This window comes from Dermacentor andersoni, chromosome 4, assembly GCF_023375885.2.
Source record: "Dermacentor andersoni chromosome 4, qqDerAnde1_hic_scaffold, whole genome shotgun sequence".
NCBI lineage: Eukaryota > Metazoa > Arthropoda > Arachnida > Ixodida > Ixodidae > Dermacentor > Dermacentor andersoni.
In genome coordinates, this window is record NC_092817.1 from 147,736,842 (window position 1) to 147,751,088 (window position 14,247).

Sequence of the window (14,247 nt, forward strand, 5' to 3'; positions counted from 1 at the left end):
GATCAGCGAAAACGGCGCCCAGTGGACGTTCAGTCTACGAGCACCACAGCGACGTCAGGCAAAGCTACACGTCAGGCCAGCAGATATGATGGGACGCGCATGCGCACCGCTGCTCTAGCGGCCCTCTCGACAGCAGGCACCGCGTCAGTAGACGGCGCGTGGATGCAGTTTGGCACGCGCTCCCGTGGTCCGTATACTTTTGCTCACGGGTGTACGTGTCGTTATCTGGGAGTTAAGGCTGCATCACAATCTACCTCTTCAGCGATTTTGTATCAATTGCGGAGGTCAGGAACTGTCCAACAGCAGAGGTTAGTGAAGACAGGGGCTTCGAAGTTGATCCGTTGGGCGTCTGCAAAAGTCAGTCCCCATGCAACGCCTTGCGAATAGAGAAGAAAGCCGGAGGCACTTTGTCTTCCATATGGCTCGTACTGTAAAAAAAGGATATATGTGAGTTCAATGTCCAAGAGTTCCAGGACACTCTGTTCACCTTTAATGCATTCACTAAAAATTTCAGTCTGGAGAGAAGAATCTTTCCTCCACCACATGAAAAGCTCACAAGACCTCCGGCTATAACCCTTAGGATGCTTCAGACTAGCTCTTATCCTAGTCTCGTGTTCATGGACTGTTTATTCCCGGACGTTTCTAGGTCACAGTGTCATCGCTGTGGAGGGACAGGCAATTTAGATCACATGCTCTCACGCTGCCCTCGTTACGCGAGGATAAGGACATAACTGAACAGAAGTGAAACTCGGCCATCAAGGGCACGGAATACCATCGCCAGCTTTGGGCTGTCCAGAGAGCATGCGATGTGGCGCTTAAGTTGTGCCTAACTGTGCCCTCGTGGGAGCGGCCGGCGGTGTCGCCCTAAAGGGCGGCGCTTCTCAGTATTTTTTAAATAAAGTTCCTCGTATCCGTATCCGTATGTAGGTGACCAAAGATCGCACTGGCAAAGAGCGGCATGCATATTGCCTGCCGCTCCTTGCCAGTGCAAGCGTTGCTTCCAGAAGTGTGAACTGCTGAATAGATTTAAAGTGCATCTGAAACATGAGTCTCTCGTTCTGTCTATTTAAAGCATACTTTGTGTTTTATTGACAGAAAATTGACATTCAGGGGAACCGAGAGAAGTGAGTAAAATCATCTCTCTAACCAATTTGGCTGTGGAGATCTGAATATGTTCTGGTTAGTACGGATGAGTGAACATTCACGCAGGTTGTAGCTATGCCACCTGCTCTGAAAAAACTTATCGGCCCAACACCACGTAAGGCATGCCCCGTTGTCCTAATTGTTGCATTTGCCGAGTTATGCAGGATTGAATCCTGGCGCTCCTGTATGAGATATTTCTTCGGTCGCGAAAACTTCTGCTTGTTGACGAACACTGGCTTGCATTCCCTATCGCTACTCGCAATGTCTAAAATGGTTGCTTCAATTGCAGAAATAGCTGGTAAGTTCGACAGGCTCGTAGTACAAACACACAATTAACATTGTTAAATTTCGAGACTAGATACGAGAATAACGCACGTCTGTACACAGAATTCGTGTCGGAATCAGAGCTCTGCATAGGCTTTCTCTCTACCAGCATACGAAAAGAAACTAGAAGAGAGGGAACTGAGGGGCCAGATTTTATTAATCATACCATAAGAAGCCAAAAAAGACGCCAGGGACAGCATAGTAGAACTTGCATTTACTTACTTACTGAATTAAGGAGATGATGAATAATTGAAATGAAAATGGGTGAATTCTAAAATTGGTGCAGCGCAGCTTGGAAAGGAAAAACACAAGCCGAGCCGGCCTGAAGAAGGAACAGAGCGCTGGCAGTTGGAAGTCAGCGGTCTGTTTTTTCTTCAGGCTGGCTCGGCCTGTATGTTCCTTTCCACGTTGCGATGTACCAGTTTTAGAATGTAATACCAACTCGCCCGATCCTCAACCCTAGTGAAAATGGATGAAAATACAGCTGGCCGCAGGTGGGGAACAATCCCACCTGCTAGCATTAGGCGTGCGATGCGTTTACTAAGTGAACTACTACGGCACCGTATTTCTGTCCACTTTATGGGGTGTTCATCTTTCACTACTAGATTTAACCCTGGTAGTGTCAGCCACCGCGGCCAGGAGCTCGAGTCCCCCTATCATCGCAGTCCGCCTTCTGTCCAGTAAGTCATGACCTCTGATTCTCCCGATCAAGTACTTCCGTCAGCGCCACCACTCCGCGAGCCCGAGGTCTTCGCTCTCAAGCTTCCGGAGTTCTGGTCGTCGTACTAGACACCTACTACCGATCGAGCATGCGTACCTACGGCCAAAAGTCGGTGACTTTCACATCGGCCTAAGACGTACATTTCGCTGGATTTTGCCATCGCGGCCGTGTACCAGCCCATCATCGGAACCGACTTTCTTTGGCACTACAAGCTCGTCGTCGACGTGCGGCACAGCCGTATCTCGGACTTCGAGACGACCTTAAATGTCCAAGGCGTTTCCTGTCGAGCTTCTTCAGGAACACATGGCCGTTCCCGACCCTTGGTCAGCCGTGCTTGCCTAGTTTCCAGACGTCTTTCGACCACCCTCCTCGGTCGTTCACCGCGTGACACAACAAATAGTTTGCTCAGGCTCGTCGCCTCGCGCCGGATCGTCTAGCTGCCGTCAAAGAGGAGTTTGAAGACATGCTTGACCTTGGTTTCTTTCGTCCCTCCTCCCATCCTTGGGCCTCTCCACTTCATTGGCGCCCAAGAAGCCTGGTCACTGGCGCCCCTGCGACGATTACCGTGCTCTCAACAAGGCCACTGTCCCGGACCGGTACCCAGTACCTAACATTCAGGATTTCACTTCGGCACTGCAAAGATGCACCACTTTTGGCAAGGTTGACCTTGTGAAAGCCTACCGCCAGATCCCTGTGGAACCCTCAGATATTCCCAGGACCAATTATAGCAACCTCCGGCCTGTTCGAATATCTGCGCACGCCTTTCGGTCTTCGTAGTGCGGCCCAGACCTTTCAGCGTTTCACTGACCAGGTATTTGTGGCTTGACCTGTTGCTTTACCTATCTTGACGACATCCTTGTCTCCATCACCACCACCGAAGCTAAAAAGCTTCATGGGGAGTCAAGTTCTTGCAAGACTCAGCAAGTTCGGTCTTTTTGTTAATGATCCGAAGAGTGAGTTCGGTGTTACAGGGTTCGATTTCCTTGGCCATCACGTCGACGCACACGGCATTCGTCTACTTCCGATCCGCGTCATAGCCATCCGTGAGTTTGCTCACCCATCTACCACCAGCCAGCTGCGCGAATTTCTGGGCCTCGCCAACTATTACCACCGCTTCATTCCTAGCTACGCCTATGTATTGCAGCCTCTCCACGCCCTTATCTCGGATTTCAAGACACTGAATACTCCCATGGCCTGGCACGACACCCCTGATCGCACGTTTAGAGGCATCAAAGAAGCCATTTCAAGTGCGACGCTCCTCGTCCACTCCAAATGCGCCTGCAAAATCAAAATCGTTACCGTACATAGCATGATGCAGTGCAAAATAAATGGACGCAAAATTTACTCGGGTGTTTGTATGCTATCTTGAGTTCTCAAGTGAAGGGAGATGACCTTCGCCATTAAAGGAAATACCCCGTGTCGTAAGCATTGTAAACTCCAACAAAATTACGCGGTGGCGGGGTAACTGTTTGTTCTGCTTCCACTCACACGGCATTCAATTTGGACATTTATTTCCTATGACTGTCACCTCAAGCGCTTGTGAAATCCTTTAAAGATGGTCATGATATAGTAGGACATAGTAGTAAAACATTACTGTTATGAGGGCTTGTAGGTTTTATTTCGACTTTTCCTTAATTTTTCATATACAGCCCACTGTGCTTTTTACCAGTGAAAGTATGACGACTGCCCAGAAGGCAACCTCGGCCTGGCGTTGAGCCATACACATATTACCCTGTTTATATAATTTAGCAATATGTGAACTTCTTTCGTTCACATTTCAGTCATTCAATTCACTCATCGCAAAATTCATTACGATGCGGCAGATAATTCTGTTAGTGGGGCAAAGATGTAGAAATAAAAAGTGGGTAGGGAAGACGTGCTACGTGGTAACAGTTGGGAGGATGGTGAGGTCCTCCAAGTCCAGAAAGTTTGGGAACCCATGTTTAGATCATCAAGACTCGACGTCAGCGGAGCACTTTCAGCTTGAACGGCTTGGGCAACCAAACTACGGGCTTCAGCTGCAGGTAGGGCCGTTTCGAAACAGACTGCATGTTAGACGTGCAATGATCGTAAGCTTACGCAAATACTGGCTATTGGAGTCTGCTATGTAACTCCTTCTGTAACGAAAACAGATTAGCTATTAGTATACAAAATAGCATAGACTTCAGTTTCCTTCCTTCCACTGCGTATGTAAGGTTAACAACAGCACGTTAAAATTACTGTCAGATATTTTTATTATATTTCTGTCGTATTTAGGCTGCTGTTACTTTGCGCACGCACGTGTAGGCGCATTTACATACCTTCATCCGTCAACATTTCCCTCCTGCAGCAAGAGGAATTCTAAACCCAACTCTCTTTATCTTAACATTTTTTATGCACACGTGTGGAAATACTGTTCGGGTGCGTTTATGTCGTCGTCCTGCATATCAAATTATCCTAGGCCGCTATACTCGCCTTAGCTTCATTTAACAAGAACTAGAAGTAGGAGCGGCATATGAATTTGAATCTGAGTCACGTTTGTTACTTACACTGACGTCAGCGTCATTGCACCGTGCTGTGTAGGTGGGAGTTCAGCGTGAACGGGAAAACCAGAAACTCCATAAAAATGTCAAAAGGAGCATATTTTGATGCTGACATTTTCTAGCCATAGTATGGTGTACAGCACGGCTGCACAACCCACTACAAGGGAGGAGCAGGAACACTCCTCTAATAGCAATACGTGGCAGAGTTAAGCGGGAAACGCGTCACATATTGCTTGCAGAGAAGCGATCAGCATATTGTGCGATCGCCTTAGGTGGTGGCCTCAGCACGTCTTATAATGCGACTTGGTCACTTAACGATAAAGGCGGCTATAGTTCACAGTCAAAAAAGAGAAGATCTGCTCAAAGACATATATCAGAGACGCCACGTACAAGACATCGTTAACTGTCGTTCCACGTTGGTTCTTATCAAGCTAGTTTATAAAGGCGAAGGATGAGATGCTCTTGCTTTGTGTTGTTAGGCTCCGTCGTACACTGCAGGCTGCTTGGATGCAGCTCCACTGCGCAGTTACGTGTGCTCTTCCATGTAGCCGAAAAACAGTCGAGAAAAGATGGTCTTTCGGCGATCATCAAATGACCCCAAGCAGTGTTAGCATTTGAATCTGCGCCTGCCTGCCTGCCTGCCTGCCTGCCTGCCTGCCTGCCTGCCTGCCTGCCTGCCTGCCTGCCTGCCTGCCTGCCTGCCTGCCTGCCTGCCTGCCTGCCTGCCTGCCTGCCTGCCTGCCTGCCTGCCTGCCTGCCTGCCTGCCTGCCTGCCTGCCTGCCTGCCTGCCTGCCTGCCTGCCTGCCTGCCTGCCTGCCTGCCTGCCTGCCTGCCTGCCTGCCTGCCTGCCTGCCTGCCTGCCTGCCTGCCTGCCTGCCTGCCTGCCTGCCTGCCTGCCTGCCTGCCTGCCTGCCTGCCTGCCTGCCTGCCTGCCTGCCTGCCTGCCTGCCTGCCTGCCTGCCTGCCTGCCTGCCTGCCTGCCTGCCTGCCTGCCTGCCTGCCTGCCTGCCTGCCTGCCTGCCTGCCTGCCTGCCTGCCTGCCTGCCTGCCTGCCTGCCTGCCTGCCTGCCTGCCTGCCTGCCTGCCTGCCTGCCTGCCTGCCTGCCTGCCTGCCTGCCTGCCTGCCTGCCTGCCTGCCTGCCTGCCTGCCTGCCTGCCTGCCTGCCTGCCTGCCTGCCTGCCTGCCTGCCTGCCTGCCTGCCTGCCTGCCTGCCTGCCTGCCTGCCTGCCTGCCTGCCTGCCTGCCTGCCTGCCTGCCTGCCTGCCTGCCTGCCTGCCTGCCTGCCTGCCTGCCTGCCTGCCTGCCTGCCTGCCTGCCTGCCTGCCTGCCTGCCTGCCTGCCTGCCTGCCTGCCTGCCTGCCTGCCTGCCTGCCTGCCTGCCTGCCTGCCTGCCTGCCTGCCTGCCTGCCTGCCTGCCTGCCTGCCTGCCTGCCTGCCTGCCTGCCTGCCTGCCTGCCTGCCTGCCTGCCTGCCTGCCTGCCTGCCTGCCTGCCTGCCTGCCTGCCTGCCTGCCTGCCTGCCTGCCTGCCTGCCTGCCTGCCTGCCTGCCTGCCTGCCTGCCTGCCTGCCTGCCTGCCTGCCTGCCTGCCTGCCTGCCTGCCTGCCTGCCTGCCTGCCTGCCTGCCTGCCTGCCTGCCTGCCTGCCTGCCTGCCTGCCTGCCTGCCTGCCTGCCTGCCTGCCTGCCTGCCTGCCTGCCTGCCTGCCTGCCTGCCTGCCTGCCTGCCTGCCTGCCTGCCTGCCTGCCTGCCTGCCTGCCTGCCTGCCTGCCTGCCTGCCTGCCTGCCTGCCTGCCTGCCTGCCTGCCTGCCTGCCTGCCTGCCTGCCTGCCTGCCTGCCTGCCTGCCTGCCTGCCTGCCTGCCTGCCTGCCTGCCTGCCTGCCTGCCTGCCTGCCTGCCTGCCTGCCTGCCTGCCTGCCTGCCTGCCTGCCTGCCTGCCTGCCTGCCTGCCTGCCTGCCTGCCTGCCTGCCTGCCTGCCTGCCTGCCTGCCTGCCTGCCTGCCTGCCTGCCTGCCTGCCTGCCTGCCTGCCTGCCTGCCTGCCTGCCTGCCTGCCTGCCTGCCTGCCTGCCTGCCTGCCTGCCTGCCTGCCTGCCTGCCTGCCTGCCTGCCTGCCTGCCTGCCTGCCTGCCTGCCTGCCTGCCTGCCTGCCTGCCTGCCTGCCTGCCTGCCTGCCTGCCTGCCTGCCTGCCTGCCTGCCTGCCTGCCTGCCTGCCTGCCTGTCTGTCTGTCTGTCTGTCTGTCTGTCTGTCTGTCTGTCTGTCTGTCTGTCTGTCTGTCTGTCTGTCTGTCTGTCTGTCTGTCTGTCTGTCTGTCTGTCTGTCTGTCTGTCTGTCTGTCTGTCTGTCTGTCTGTCTGTCTGTCTGTCTGTCTGTCTGTCTGTCTGTCTGTCTGTCTGTCTGTCTGTCTGTCTGTCTGTCTGTCTGTCTGTCTGTCTGTCTGTCTGTCTGTCTGTCTGTCTGTCTGTCTGTCTGTCTGTCTGTCTGTCTGTCTGTCTGTCTGTCTGTCTGTCTGTCTGTCTGTCTGTCTGTCTGTCTGTCTGTCTGTCTGTCTGTCTGTCTGTCTGTCTGTCTGTCTGTCTGTCTGTCTGTCTGTCTGTCTGTCTGTCTGTCTGTCTGTCTGTCTGTCTGTCTGTCTGTCTGTCTGTCTGTCTGTCTGTCTGTCTGTCTGTCTGTCTGTCTGTCTGTCTGTCTGTCTGTCTGTCTGTCTGTCTGTCTGTCTGTCTGTCTGTCTGTCTGTCTGTCTGTCTGTCTGTCTGTCTGTCTGTCTGTCTGTCTGTCTGTCTGTCTGTCTGTCTGTCTGTCTGTCTGTCTGTCTGTCTGTCTGTCTGTCTGTCTGTCTGTCTGTCTGTCTGTCTGTCTGTCTGTCTGTCTGTCTGTCTGTCTGTCTGTCTGTCTGTCTGTCTGTCTGTCTGTCTGTCTGTCTGTCTGTCTGTCTGTCTGTCTGTCTGTCTGTCTGTCTGTCTGTCTGTCTGTCTGTCTGTCTGTCTGTCTGTCTGGAAGCTATTTGCTCCTGGTCGTGATGCAGTCGTGGTCGTTCAATTGTCTTCATTCCACGTCATGATATTCTTACGATCCACCTCCTTGGACTAACGAAGTAGACGATTACCGGAACGCTGCGCGTGTTCACCCATCTTGGCCATCTCTGTAAACAGTCTGTGTTGATAAATCGTGCTTCGCTTTCATTTGACGCACCATCACACATTGGTGGACGAGCTGGGTATTTTCTCAAGACAACGTGGATCTGAAGCGGTCGGCACTGCGGTGCGACCACCATGGCAAAACCAGGCGGAATCTACTTCTGCGCCGCGGACTACGATTGCGTTAGCCCACCCTCGAGATCCTGGAATGTTGAAGGGTACCGATGACACCGACGTTGTGGAGTGCCTGACGCAAAGCGAACGCGTGATCGATCACAATCACTGAGTCCTGACAGTGATGCTGGCCAATTTGGTCTTTTGTCTTAGTGGAATGCGAAGTTCTTGTATGACAATCATCAGGCTGAACTTTGGAGCTGGCACATACTTAAGCGAACGCTCTGCTCTGTGACCTGTTCAGTAACGCCTCCAGATAAAGCTTCTAGTCAAAATTAATTGCTACGAAGAAACAGCTGTCATCTCGAACTCAAACGTCGACGGAGTCGTACCTGCCGCTCATACACGACGTGCTGGTGCCGTGCTGTAAAGCTTATAGCAACATGCCATAGTCTGACAAGGTTGGCCACGTGCTGAAGGGGATAGCGGACGACGCATTCAATCTGTTCATGTGCCGAAGTTGTACTACCGTCAATGCCATGATCCAGGAGAGCCAGCGGTTGGAGCAGGCCAAGAGCCGTCACAATGAACGACCATTCGCCAGGCTTCCCAACACCACCGCTTCGTCACCGTGTGAAGAATGGCCGCAATCTCACCTTTCACCGCATTCGACGTAAATTGACAAGGATCGCCCGCCGCGAAAGCGAAGCGTTGGCTCCAGCTAACCTGTTTACCAAGTTTAACGCCGGCCACTGGCGTGGACCAGCGGTTTCACTCGTCCAAGTCATCGCGCGAAACAAACTCGCGAATCTTGGCTTCCACGTTGCTTGCGCCGTGGTGAGTCGTACATACGCTTCTGGGACCCCGACATCGTTCCCACGTTGTCAACAGTTAGCTCCTCGATTTAGGAACCCCGCTAATTGGAGAGCAGAAGTCGATTGGCCTATCTGCTTTAACTACCGGTGTATCGGGCACGTATCTCGCGAATGCAACAACCGCTGGTGGATCCCGCAATGTACTCCGTCCTTTGCCCATGCACGCCGGTTCGAGCGTAGCCGTTTTGAGCCGCTATCTTCAGCACACCCACGCAATACCGACGCCGCCCCGGCATGGTCCAGCCACTCGCCGTCACCTAGACGTCCTCAGTTGCGTTCGCAACCCTTCCGCCATCCGTTCTCCCGCTCGCCTCTGCATCGCCGCGCGACGTCACCGGACAATCGTGGCTCATTCACCCAAGAAAACAAGACGATGCAGCGCCAAGCGGTAACGCTGAGGTCACCACATCGCACAAAACTCTCTAGTTGGTCTGCAGACTCGACGATGTATGCTTGACGTTGACATTGACGGCGTGACCTTCTATGCACATGTCGACACCGGGATTCATATCTCTGTCATGAGGCCCGGTCCTCGCCGTAGTATAAAAGAAGTGGTCACACCTGCTCTATTCGGCGCTGTAAGAGTGGCTGTTAGAGGAACTCTCGCCGTCCTTGGCATGTGCACCACTCTCCTCGCCATCGGCGGTCACGCAACTTATGTTTTATTTGTCGTTCTTAACAAATGTACTTGCGACGGTATACTTGGAATGGACGTTTTATCAACTTCTTGTGACCTAATTGACGATGTGCCTGGTCTTCTGTCGCTCGAATTACTTCAGAAAGCCAACACTCCAACGACGTCTTCATCCCGTCTCTCTCCTCGCTCAACTATGGGCTCATTTTTGCAACTCCAAAATCTGACTTTTGCCATGTCATCGTCGTCATTCCTCTGTCGTCATGCCATCGTCGTCACGCTGTCGTTTTCCAATCGTTCTCACTTGAGCATCGGCATGTCACTTATGCCATCCGTCGTCGTCAAATCAGATTTGTCGATCCGTTGATGTCATTTCTTCTTTGTCGTTTTATTACAATCATTGTCCTCATTCAATTGTGATTAGGGCGCTGTTGCCACGTCATCATCGTCATTGCGTCGTAACCAGGCAGTCATCATCTTACTTTCGTTGTTATATCGTCGTCGTCACCTCATCGTCTTCGTGCCATCGCCGTCAATCATTCGTGAATGTATTGTAATGCATCTCCGTCATACGATTCTCGTCATACCGTCATCGTCACGCCGTGGTCGTCATCTCATGTTCCTCATGTCGTCGTCGTTAAACCATTGTCATCATGTGAGAATGATCTCATTGTTGTCATGCCGGCGTCGTCATAATGCCTTAGTCTTTCCATCGACGTGGTTACTTCTTCGACAATCCATCGTCATCATTACGTCGCCGTCATGAAGTGGTCGTCATGCCGCCATGCTCATGGGTGACCTTGACAAGCGTCTGCCATATAAAAGTGGGAAAATACCGGTGTATCCGAACAACGAAGTTTGACAATGCGCACTAGAGATGGTAAATGAACTTCACCAGTACGGTGTGCCGCTAGATTGCTCGCTTAATTGCTAATCGCATTACAATCGAGATAGTGGGATGAGTTCTGTCTGAATGTTTTGTGCACGTGAATGCAAGTAGACTTTCGAATTATAAAAGATTACCAGTGGCTCGAAATAATCGACAAAGACAGCGTTTTTATTTTGCACTTTTTAATGTACGAGACGTACGGACAGAAAGCGCTGAAGTTATAGCTGAATTCGTGCGAGAAATAATTACGGCTGCAACGAAAAACCAATAACGCGTCTGGCTAGCAGCATGTGACAAAATTCAACCGCCAAGCAGTCATCACCTTTTTTACTACACTCTTAGAATGCCTCGATAAAGGACAGCATCCTGTTTGGATTCTCCTGTATACATATGATATTCCAAGCTTCGAAAGAATCTCGTGGGCCTCTATGTAACTAGATGCCTATACGCCTGAGTACCTCTTGATTAACACTTGCTCACAATTGAGCGAATATTTGGGACCGTTGAAAAGTCAAGCGAACACACCAAAATAGGAGCAGCTTCACCAGCGCTGGAGTGTTTTAGAGACCTGAAGTGAATGCGCGTGTTCGATTCAATTATAAAGGTTACCCCAATAACGCAATCTTGCTATAGGCAACGTAAAGAACACGTTAAGTGGTCGCGCGCCTTCCCTATTCAATTTAAAGAAAAATAGTATATTCCCGTAGCATTTGTTTTATTCTAAATCGCGAAGGCCGGCGGGTATTATTAGCACTGTTATTATTATTGTTATGATTACCACCATCATCATTATTGATAAAATGATCTTTCTTAAAAGCTACAAATTTCTGGAAAGTACGTAAAACTGTGAGCGGTAGGAAGCCAGACACATGCTATACCTCTTTTAGCAACCTATCACGAAATTATCGAGGACGTATTAGACACGTTTGCGCAACACTTTCAATCATCTGTCAGCAGGGTCGGTGGTCTCACTTCGTCCGATCTTGCGCTGAACCGGGGTAATGCGATAAGCACTGCTAATATTAGTGAAGTATTTATCACCGAAAGCATTCGCAGCGCAAGACCATCGCTGTCATTTGGGCTCTATGACATTTCTATGGCTTTAAGTAAATCATTTACTAATGGCTTTAGTGCAATCCTAACTTGCATATACTACACCTGCCTCAAAACACGAACATTTCTTACCGTGGAAATTTCTCGGGTTATTCCGGTTCACAAACCTAGCTCGAAAACAAACGTACAGAACAACAATTCAATGTCTCTCCTATGCTTTGAATCAAAGATCTTTATACCTAACCTGCGCACATTATTCGCGTGCAGAGTACGGAACAGCTTAATACGTAATCAACATGGCTTTATATCGCACAGTTCAAGAACGACGTACCACGCCCACTTGATCACTCACGCATTAGAAGCGGTCGGAAAGAGGAGTCAACTTGACACTATTTACTGCGACCTAAGCAAGTTCTTTGATGTTCAGTCACGCCTTGGTGCTCCCAATACTCTACGGAACAGGTGTTTCTGCACCTTTAATACCTTTGCTGTGGGACTACCTGCCAGAACGACAAGGCTATGTCACATCCGACGGACTGTCTCAAACACTTACATAGCTACCAATGGGGTGCCACAGGGCTCTGACTTTGGACCGATTCTCTTCTGTCTATTGTAAATGATGTATCCAAAGTAATAAAATGCTAGTATTTCTTGCTTGATACAGTTTACATAAAGAGGTTCAAAACAATTCGCAGCATTCGTGGCTGCATTCTACATTATCAAACGCATCCATCTTTGCCCTTGAAGCGTTCAAGACAAGCCCGTGCTAAACGGCCGAAAGGTGAAAGTAATGTAATTTACATGCAATCAGGTGAGTTCAGTCTCTCTTACTACATGGGTAAAGCGACGCTCTCTCGGGAGCGCGAGGTTATCGACCTCGTGAGTGACAGGTTAGATTTTCCAAACCTGTCACTCTTGCAAACTACTCGTGCAAACATATCATACTCCAATAACATCCAATCCAATAACATACTAAGTGATTGTCAGCATGTTTTTCGTCGTGGTGTAGGCGCCGTAACCCAGCTGGTTGAATTCACGCATGACATTGCTTAAGCACTTGACATTCGCACACAGGTTGACGCAAGTTTCATAGATATGTCCAAAGCGTTCGACACTGTGATCATAAGCTGCTATTTAAACTCAACTTCACCCTAAATAATTCGGAAGTCCTAGACTGGATTGCCAGTTTTCTGTCTGACCGTTCCCAATATGTACGCTAGAATGCTTTTGACTTCCCTATTACTAATGTTTCCTGTTGCGTGCCGCAGGGTACCGTCTTCGGCCCCCGTCACTTTCCGCTTTACGTTAATGGCTTGCCACAAAATATAATTACTAACATACGTCTCTATGCTGATGACTGCGTCCTCTACCACAATATTAACTCCCCTGAATATCATACTGTTCTTAACGAAGCATTCTTACACTTCTGCCCATTGTGTAGCACCTGGCAGACGGGTATAAACTTCACCAAGACCGTCTCAAGGACATTCACTAGGCGTGTAACTCCTTCCGTTTTCTCGTACACTTTCAATAACACCTTTCTACTAAAAGTACCCGATTATAAGCACCCCGGACTCTTACTCTCACAACTTATCTTGGAGCAAGCATATTGAAGTAATATGTACTAAATCCCTTAATATACTCGGCTATCTCCAACGCGCATTTCGTGTGACTCCTCAAGGAACTAGAGTGCTAACATACAAAACACTAATCCGCCCAATCCTTGAATATGCATCTATAATTTGGAACCCTTTTCATAAAAACGATATTAACAAGATTGAGTTCGTACAAAAGAAAGCTCTTCATTTTATCTACCTTTGCTACGACAAGGATTTTTTACCGTTTGCTAATTTCTCTAATCACAACTTAACCGCTCTGGGAACACACCGCCACAAAGAAAGCATAAAGTTCCTGTACACCTTAATTAACCCTCCACACTCTACCTGCTTAGATAAATACTTTACATTTACTGAAACTTTCAGCACCCGTAGCACTCACAACCTAAATTTTTTGGCACTGCAATCTAGAACTGACGAGCATACCCCTCAACGATTGAATGTTGCAACGCATTGGCCGGAAATGCTCGTTCATTGCCCCTCACCAACTTTTTGTCTGAAATTGGCATGTAATGTTATCGCCACTACTGCTATAGCCCAAGATGGGCTGTAGAAGTAATTGCGGTAGCAAAAATGAATAAACAAATAAATAAATATGATGGGGCCAAGACAAAGGAGGGGAGATATGAATGCCGGGCATTTGACATCAGCAGCATCAAGCACAGTGTCGTTGAGAAAGAAAGGAGCCGAGATGTAGTTACGTCAATGGGCGAAATGAGATCAGTATGTAATGTTTTGTTAAAATAAAGCGATATGAGCCATTTACCGCACCAGACTTGGATTTGTTGCAAGTCATTCTGAGGGATGGATACGTCAATGGGAATGGGGATAGGTAAGTATATTCGGCAGTCGTCAGCGGAGTCTGTGTCCAAGGAATTCATGGGATTTTGGTCCCTGAATAAAAGAATTAGGGCCTTTTGATGGAATGTAGATGGCTGTATGTTGATAGCTTATGGCTGTCCAGCCGATGATGGCCGAACCGCAAGTGGGCCGTTTCTCACCGCAACGCCTTCGCCTGGAAGTGCAGGCTTTCATAAGAGCCTTGCGCGATCACACTTTTTTGTAGCTGCGACCCGGTTTCATGCGACCATCGTGTTGCGAGCGCGAGAAACTTGGACTGGCTTGTACCAGCAACCACTTCTTCTTGAATCTACGCAGTAGTGCTGGACCAAGAAATCTTTTGCCAGATTTTTGCCTGCGAAATTGCGGCATGGAAAC

General features: G+C 50.3%; 1 protein-coding gene across 2 annotated transcripts in view; it reads right to left on the minus strand.

Annotated features, from left to right (window-relative positions):
* Positions 1-216: 216 nt before the first annotated feature.
* LOC126537746 (creatine transporter-like) overlaps positions 217-14,247 on the minus strand; it is a 113,313-nt gene continuing 99,282 nt past the window's right edge. For both annotated transcript variants that reach the window (XM_055074514.2, XM_055074513.1), the window contains exon 10: positions 217-428. The gene's annotated coding sequence lies outside the window, so the exon portion shown is untranslated. The remainder of the gene's footprint in view (positions 429-14,247) is intronic.